This window comes from Salvelinus sp. IW2-2015, linkage group LG6.1 (genome assembly GCF_002910315.2).
Source record: "Salvelinus sp. IW2-2015 linkage group LG6.1, ASM291031v2, whole genome shotgun sequence".
NCBI lineage: Eukaryota > Metazoa > Chordata > Actinopteri > Salmoniformes > Salmonidae > Salvelinus > Salvelinus sp. IW2-2015.
This window is the reverse complement of record NC_036845.1, coordinates 11742243-11749936: the sequence shown is the minus strand read 5'-3', so window position 1 is coordinate 11749936 and position 7694 is coordinate 11742243. Positions and strand designations below refer to the sequence as shown.

The window sequence follows — 7694 nt, the reverse complement described above, 5'->3', positions numbered from 1 at the left end:
ATCTTGGGTAATATTTTGTGTTCTCTAATTCACCAGTTTATTTCCAATTAATTAGCCAAAGAAAGAGAAATGGGGAATGAAAACAACCCATCTTTAAAAAAATATATCTTATATTCTCTTCCCTTCAGATGCTGAGTTATAAACACTTCTGTGTCATGCTATTGAAATAATCTGTATAATCTAATTCATAATCCATTATTTAAGACCATCCTCTGGTGATTCATCTGACCCTCAATGCTGTGTCAACTCTGGACAACTTTGCTGAGAAGTGAGGCAGAGATGGACTTCACCAGCTTACTTGTCTCTGTGGAAATGAGTTGCACCTTCCAGTCCAGGGTGAAAGACGAGTGTTTTGAGAGAGCAGAAGAAGTGATGAAACAGAGTCTAGAGAGGGTTTCGTCTCGTTCTACACTGGATCAGAGAATTGTTTCTCAGTGAAGCTCTCAGCAAAACCATTTTAAAGTGTCTAACAAATATCAACAAGCTCAGGTGAGTGTTTTCCACAGCCAATGTATATTTACTCAATGTCTTTGTGACTATTAATTTATTTAAGTCAAATGAGAAAGTATTGTTCTTATTTCCAATGACAACCTATCAAAAGGCTAAGACGGACAAACAAGACATTACAGCAACACAACAAGATAGACATGACAACAGTATTCAGTCTGTAAAAGAGGCAGCAGTCACATTCTCCCTGCTTCTATCTGAAACATAGACATTCTTGTTGTTTTATGGGTCACAGGTTTACCCCTCTACAGCATCAGAGAGGATCCCCTGAAAGACTGGAGACAGAAGAGAAAGCAGTCCTACTAGATTTGTGTCTACAAGCAGCACTAGATCACAGAGATACAGTCCAGAAACTGTGAACACACTGCTGTCACTGTTTCTGTGTATCAAACTGAGAGATATGACATCCTGCTGGATCTGTACTCTCATGTGAAGTACAATAGGAATCAAACAGCCAGGAGTGTCCTTCCATCATTGAACCCGCTTTACCAGCCAGCTCCTGCAGTCTGGTCCATAGACCTCTCAGAAGAGAAAGGCTCCTCCTCCTAGAAGTGCTGAAACTCCAACCAGAGAAGAAACCAGTAGAGCTGAAGGGCTGGTCAGATAAAGAGAGCGAAGTGAAGGGTTTCCTTCAGTGTTGCCCTACATCTCACAGCTGAGGTGAGTTGGATCAGTACACTTCAGAGATTGTAGTTGTCTGTCCCTGTTGTCGTGTCTTTGCTATGCCGGATTAAGTGTTATAAACATGCTATTCTATAAAATACTTTCTTCGTAATTAATATTACCTGATTGAACTAATCATGTAAATGTAATTAACTAGAAAGTCGGGGCAACACGAAATAATATTTATAGAGCTGTTCTCTTCCGAATAAACTCTTAAAGACGGAGTAATCAATAGCAGTCATATTAATCGTCACCTTATTTCAGTCTACTCTGAAAGTTGTAAATTCTTGGTTATCTTCACGAACCCTGGCTAACAAGTTGAATCAGCAATACACAATTGGGTTTAATTATTTATTTACCAAATACCTAACTAATCCAACAGAATTACATACAGTGGGGCAAAAAAGTATTTAGTCAGCCACGAATTTGTGCAAGTTCTCCACTTAAAAGATGTGAGAGGCCTGTAATTTTCATCAATAGGTACACTTCAACTATGACAGACAAAATGAGAAAAAAAATTCTCCAGAAAATCACATTGTAGGATTTTTAATGAATTTATTTGCAAAATTATGGTGGAAAATAAGTATTTGGTCACCTACAAACAAGCAAGATTTCTGGCTCTCACGGCCTGTAACTTCTTCTTTAAGAGGCTCCTCTGGCCTCCACTCGTTACCTGTATTAATGGCACCTGTTTGAACTTGTTTTCAGTATAAAAGACACCTGTCCACAACCTCAACACAGCCACACTCCAAACTCCACTATGGCCAAGACCAAAGAGCTGTCAAAGGACACCAGAAACAAAATTGTAGACCTGCACCAGGCTGGGAAGACTGAATCTGCAATAGGTAAGCAGCTTGGTTTGAAGAAATCAACTGTGGGAGACAATTATTAAGAAATGGAAGACATACAAGACCACTGATAATCTCCCTCGATCTGGGGCTCCACGCAAGATCTCACCCGTGGGGTCAAAATGATCACAAGAACGGTGAGCAAAATCCCAGAACCACACGGGGGACCTAGTGAATGACCTGCAGGAGCTGGGACCAAAGTAACAAAGCCTACCATCAGTAACACACTACGCGCCAGGGACTCAAATCCTGCAGTGCCAGACGTGTCCCCCTGCTTAAGCCAGTACATGTCCAGGCCCGTCTGAAGTTTGCTAGAGAGCATTTGGATGATCCAGAAGAAGATTGGGAGAATGTCATATGGTCAGATGAAACCAAAATATAACTTTTTGGTAAAAACTCAACTCGTCGTGTTTGGAGGCCAAAGAATGCTGAGTTGCATCCAAAGAACACCATACCTACTGTGAAGCATGGGGGTGGAAACATCATGATTTGGGGTGTTTTTCTGCAAAGGGACCAGGACGACTGATCCGTGTAAAGGAAAGAATGAATGGGGCCATGTATCGTGAGATTTTGAGTGAAAACCTCCTTCCATCAGCAAGGGCATTGAAGATGAAACGTGGCTGGGTCTTTCAGCATGACAATGATCCAAACACACCGCGGGCAACGAAGGAGTGGCTCCGTAAGAAGCATTTCAAGGTCATGGAGTGGCCTAGCCAGTCTCCAGATCTCAACCCCATAGAAAATCTTTGGAGTTGAAAGTCCGTGTTGCCCAGCAACAGCCCAAAACATCAACTGCTCTAGATGAGATCTGCATGGAGGAATGGGCCAAAATACCAGCAACAGTGTGTGAAAACCTTGTGAAGACTTACATAAAACGTTTGACCTCTGTCATTGCCAACAAAGGGTATATAACAAAGTATTGAGATAAACTTTTGTTATTGACCAAATACTTATTTTCCACCATMATTTGTAAATAAATTCATTAAAARTCCTACAATGTGATTTTCTGGATTTTTTTTCTAATTTTGTCTGTCATAGTTGAAGTGTACTTATGATGAAAATTACAGGCCTCTCTCATCTTTCTAAGTGGGAGAACTTGCACAATTGGTGGCTGAATAAATACTATTTTGCCCCACTGTATACACGGAAAGAATCATACCTTGATTACAAATTACGTCATAAAGGAAAACGTCCCTAGCGGGCGGAACAGATATGACAGCTGGTTACACAAAAGAAAAAGGACTGGGTTTGAGTGAAAGAGCGGGAAGCTGGAACAGAGGCGAAGCTGTGCTATCGTAAATACAATATCGTATGCATTCTAAATTACCGCCCATTTGGAAAAGGAAAATGCAATAAATATTTACTCTGAGCTGCGCTTCAGTAGGTTGGTGTTAGATGGAAGGCCGTGTTTCCCAACCGGGTCCTTTGTCCTTTGAAGAATGATGTCTCTGGTGGTCAATTGGATAGTTGTGTGGTAGACGGGATACTCTGTCTGTCCTATCCTAATTTATGTTTGCAGCTGCTAACCCAACGGCTAGGACGTATCACTTCGGTAGTGAATAAGAGTTCAAAGTTCATACCATTCGCAACCAAAGCTCATGCTGATGTTGGCTTCGTTCTGTAGTTATTACCTGAAACATTCTGACATGGGATCGTCATCCTAATGTACCCGGAACAGAAGGTTAAATCTTCGTCAATGGCTTTTATAGTGGAGGGAGAGGGGTGTGTCTGAAAAGTTTATAACCCATGTCTCTTCACAGGGACGGGCCACTGGTTGAGCAGAGCACTAAACTTATGAAAACCCAAATCTCTCATTTGGAAGCTAAAATTACATTTAATCTCTTCACAAATAATTTCATATTCAAACATTTGAATTAAACAACAATTCCATGTGAATCCGATACCTCTGATGTGCAGACTTTCCACAGTAGAGTTTATGTCATTCTATCATTGATGAGAATGTGTCAGAGGGCAACCGAACTGACATAATATACCTTAAGTACCACCGCATATGTTCAGTTGGTCGGATTACCAGAATATAGTTCATTTCCCCCCCAACTTCTGATGTTCCCAGAATCTCTATGTTAACCAAAAGGGGTATTCTAACGTCACATCAGTAGAGTAGGGAGAGGAAAGGGGGGAAGAGGTATTTATGACTGTCATAAACCTACCCCCAGGCCAACGTCATGACACTGTATTTCCCTTTAGAGAGGAAGTTTGTAGCTTTCTGCAGTAAATTAATATACTAAACAGACACTTAGTGTTTAAAAAGATGCAATCTTACTTTGTGGTCAGGATTATAAGGAACAATTGAAGTGGATGATGAGTTTAGAAAGATAGTCATTGTATTTTACACACCATAATGTGACCTTCAGAAATACATATCATATCTCACATATTCATCTATTTGTTGTTAAACTGTTCTTGCAGTTTTACTCCTCCACAAGATCAGAGAAGATCCCCTGAAGAGAGGACAAGGAGAGAGAAGACATTCCTACTGAATCTGTGTCTTCAAGCAGCTCTCCATGAGAGAGGAACCATACAAACAACTGTAGAGAAAGTGTTGTCACTGTCTGAAGTATATCACAATCAGAAATGTGATTTCCTGCTGGATCTGTGCTCACATGTGAAGGACTATGAGACTCAAACAGGCAGGAGTTTCCTTCCCACATTACAGACAGTTTACCAGTCAGCTCCTGCAGTCTGGTCTATAGAGCTCTCAGAGAGAAAGGCCTCCCTCCTCCTAGAAGTGCTGAAACTCCAACCAGAGAAGAAACCAGTAGAGCTGAAGGGCTATTTCTTGGAAATTGTTCTTACAGGTTTATGTAGAGTGTAGGCATCTTGCTCTGATAACCATTCATTCACTTAGCATTCGCTTAACAGGACTACCTGTTTCTTCGACTATAGCTCTCTGTAAGCGCTCTTTACCCCATAAAGACCCGGGGTTAGCGGATTATAATATATGTTTTTTCAACAGCTGCTCAGCCATCCTTCTTGCCTTCTCGAGGTACAATAACGTTAATGAGCCACTTTCATATAACGAAAACATTTCAGTTTGTGAATTTTTATTTAAGGAATGCAACAATTATTAAGTAATACAGACAATTCAGATTTGTTGCAAGATACAAGTCCCCGATTTTCTCAACAATCACAGCATGCAACACCCTGTATATATTGTTTAGATTTACAGGTTTGTTCGCTGAATTTTTAAAACACACACGTCTGATATATAAGTATATAAAAACAACAAATATGATACACATTCACATTAAAGGTGGTTCAAACAAATAATGTAAAATCTTAGCCAAAGTTTTTTCTAGTTCTCAGAATCCTCAACAAGCCTTGATACCATATGTGACCATTGAAACTCTCGCCGTATGTCGGAAGTTTCATGATTTGCTCCATTTTAGCAAACCTCTACATTAGCCCAGGTATTGTGTGTCGTGTAGACGATCCTTGTTCACTTTATTTCAAAATCTATGCATAACATATGTAAGGTCTCTCAAAAAGAAAAAGGTATTTAGTCGCTCAAACATCGTAGACTATTTACCCTAGCTCTAAATAACAAAATGTCACTCGGTCTCTTGGGATTTATTGAGCCAGAAAAGCATCACATCAGACACCCACAGCTTCCCTGTATTTGTTGTCGTCCACCAGGTGTCGGATTTCTTTGAGTTTCTCGTGGATGAAGATGGCCTCCTTCAGGTTCATGTAGGAAGGCTTCGTTACCCGTAAACTCTAGGATAGACGGCACAAGACCCATAGACTCCAGGGCGAGATGACCAGCGCTGGTTATTAAACGGCAGGACCACAGTCTTTTTCACCAGCTCCTCAGAATGATTGAAAAGTAGTATTCTAGCGCGGTCCGTAGAGGCAAGGATGACGACGCTGGCTGGGTGATTGATCTCACAGCCGATGCAATTTTCTTATTATGTATATATTCGCCAATCACCACGTTTAAAAGTGTAGCTACAAGGGCCTTGATGTTGTCCACAAAATAGTACTGGCCACCCCATCAAACACATCCTCAGCTGGGTAAATGTCGGGGTGTCACGGGTCTTGCCAGGGTGCGTAGAGTGTCGGGCTTCGTGGCATAGAGTCTTTAGTGTCGGGCTCCCATGACGTAGTGGCTTCCTCGTAGATGTCTGGAGATCCATGGGTATGCTGAAATGAAGAACTGGCTGCTTTTTTCTTTATTGTAGAACAAGGCCATTGGTATCTGGGGGCGGGGTTAAAGCATCCGCTTACTTAGTTTTCTTCTGACGCTGTATCTTCTTGAGGCTCTTGCATCGTAATCTTTACGTTCGTATATATTATGCACTTCTTAAATGAAACAAGGCTCTGCCGCTGTTGGCTCTGTACAAAGAGAGCATCCAAGGCTGCAACACATTTCAATTCCAGTACATCCCAACTCTTAAAAGAATAAGCAGACGAGTCGGGTATGCCCCACGTCAGGCCACCACCCTAAGGTTGTTTCATGTTCGATGCCTCGGTGCCGATATAAAACTACCACGCTGCCGCGACGAGTCGCCCATTCTGTCTTTGTATTTTCACCCTGTGAAATTTGTCCTGAGGAGTCAGGGTACCTTCCCAACGGGTCTCGTGGCCGCGTGAACACACTATACCCCTTGGTGATAAGGCTCAGTTCAGACACACAACCTTGCGAGAGAAGACAACCCGACCAGTCTTCAACACCATACCAAGCCTAAGTCTGGTCTGTATATTCTTCTCCTTCATCTACCGTATAGAGGGTCACTCTACAGGCCAGGTAATCAAACCGATACCCCCACTGCGGCCATTAGACATCAACACTTGATCTGTCAGAGCATTTTGCTGCGGTATTTTGGGTTTCTATACACATTTAAAAAACGTTTTTTTTTGGCGCATCATATATTGCTGGTTGATACTTTGCCCTTGCTCTATGGGCAACCCGAGGCCTGCTTCAGTTGTTACCGTCATCACTTCTTTGGTACCATCCCAAATTCCACATGGTTATTCTTAAGATCTTGTGCACTCTTAAACAGGAATTGTTCAGCGGCTTTATAAGGGGCCTAACCAAACCCAAAACCGTGAGACAGTAACAGGTGACCTGACACTGGTCACTTAACCAACCACCCCACCCCCCTCAAACCAAAAAGGGGGGTCAGGACAGGAAACCCTGGGGCTTGCACGCGTCAGCAGAACATCAGCAGAACATAGCGTCATCAACATTTTTTTTGACAGCTGGACTTAGGGTCATCAATCATTAACGGGGTTGACCTGTCAAATGGACCCTTACTCACCCCATAGCCCCCACCTAACAGGCTTGCCTGACCAGAAGACATGCCACACGTCATCAACTACATAGGGTTCATCATAGAGTTCACATAGGGTCATCAATCAAAATTTTGACACGTCACATCTACTTTTAATCTCTCTGACTCATCTTTAAAACAATACAACTATGAATTGTAATTTTGTTCAATTTTCAATTCCCTATTGAATTAGAGTTTCTACAGCATCTTCACATGTGCATGAATTAAAAATAAAAGACAGTGGTAACATAAATACTATCTACAACGAGTTGTAAATGAAAGCATAGTGGACTCTTGGTTGGATAAACTCACTCACCTCAGCAGTGAGATGTAGGGCAGACACTGAAGGAAACTCCTCACTTCACTCTCTTCATCTGACCAA

General features: G+C 41.8%; 1 long non-coding RNA gene across 1 annotated transcript; it reads left to right on the top strand.

Moving 5' to 3' along the window:
• The first annotated feature begins 413 nt into the window (after nucleotides 1–413).
• LOC139027829 (uncharacterized) lies at nucleotides 414–4807 on the top strand. The gene is made up of 3 exons (XR_011479984.1): nucleotides 414–489; nucleotides 743–1167; nucleotides 4449–4807. It is a non-coding gene; the product is annotated as an uncharacterized lncRNA (long non-coding RNA).
• Nucleotides 4808–7694: the final 2887 nt, after the last annotated feature.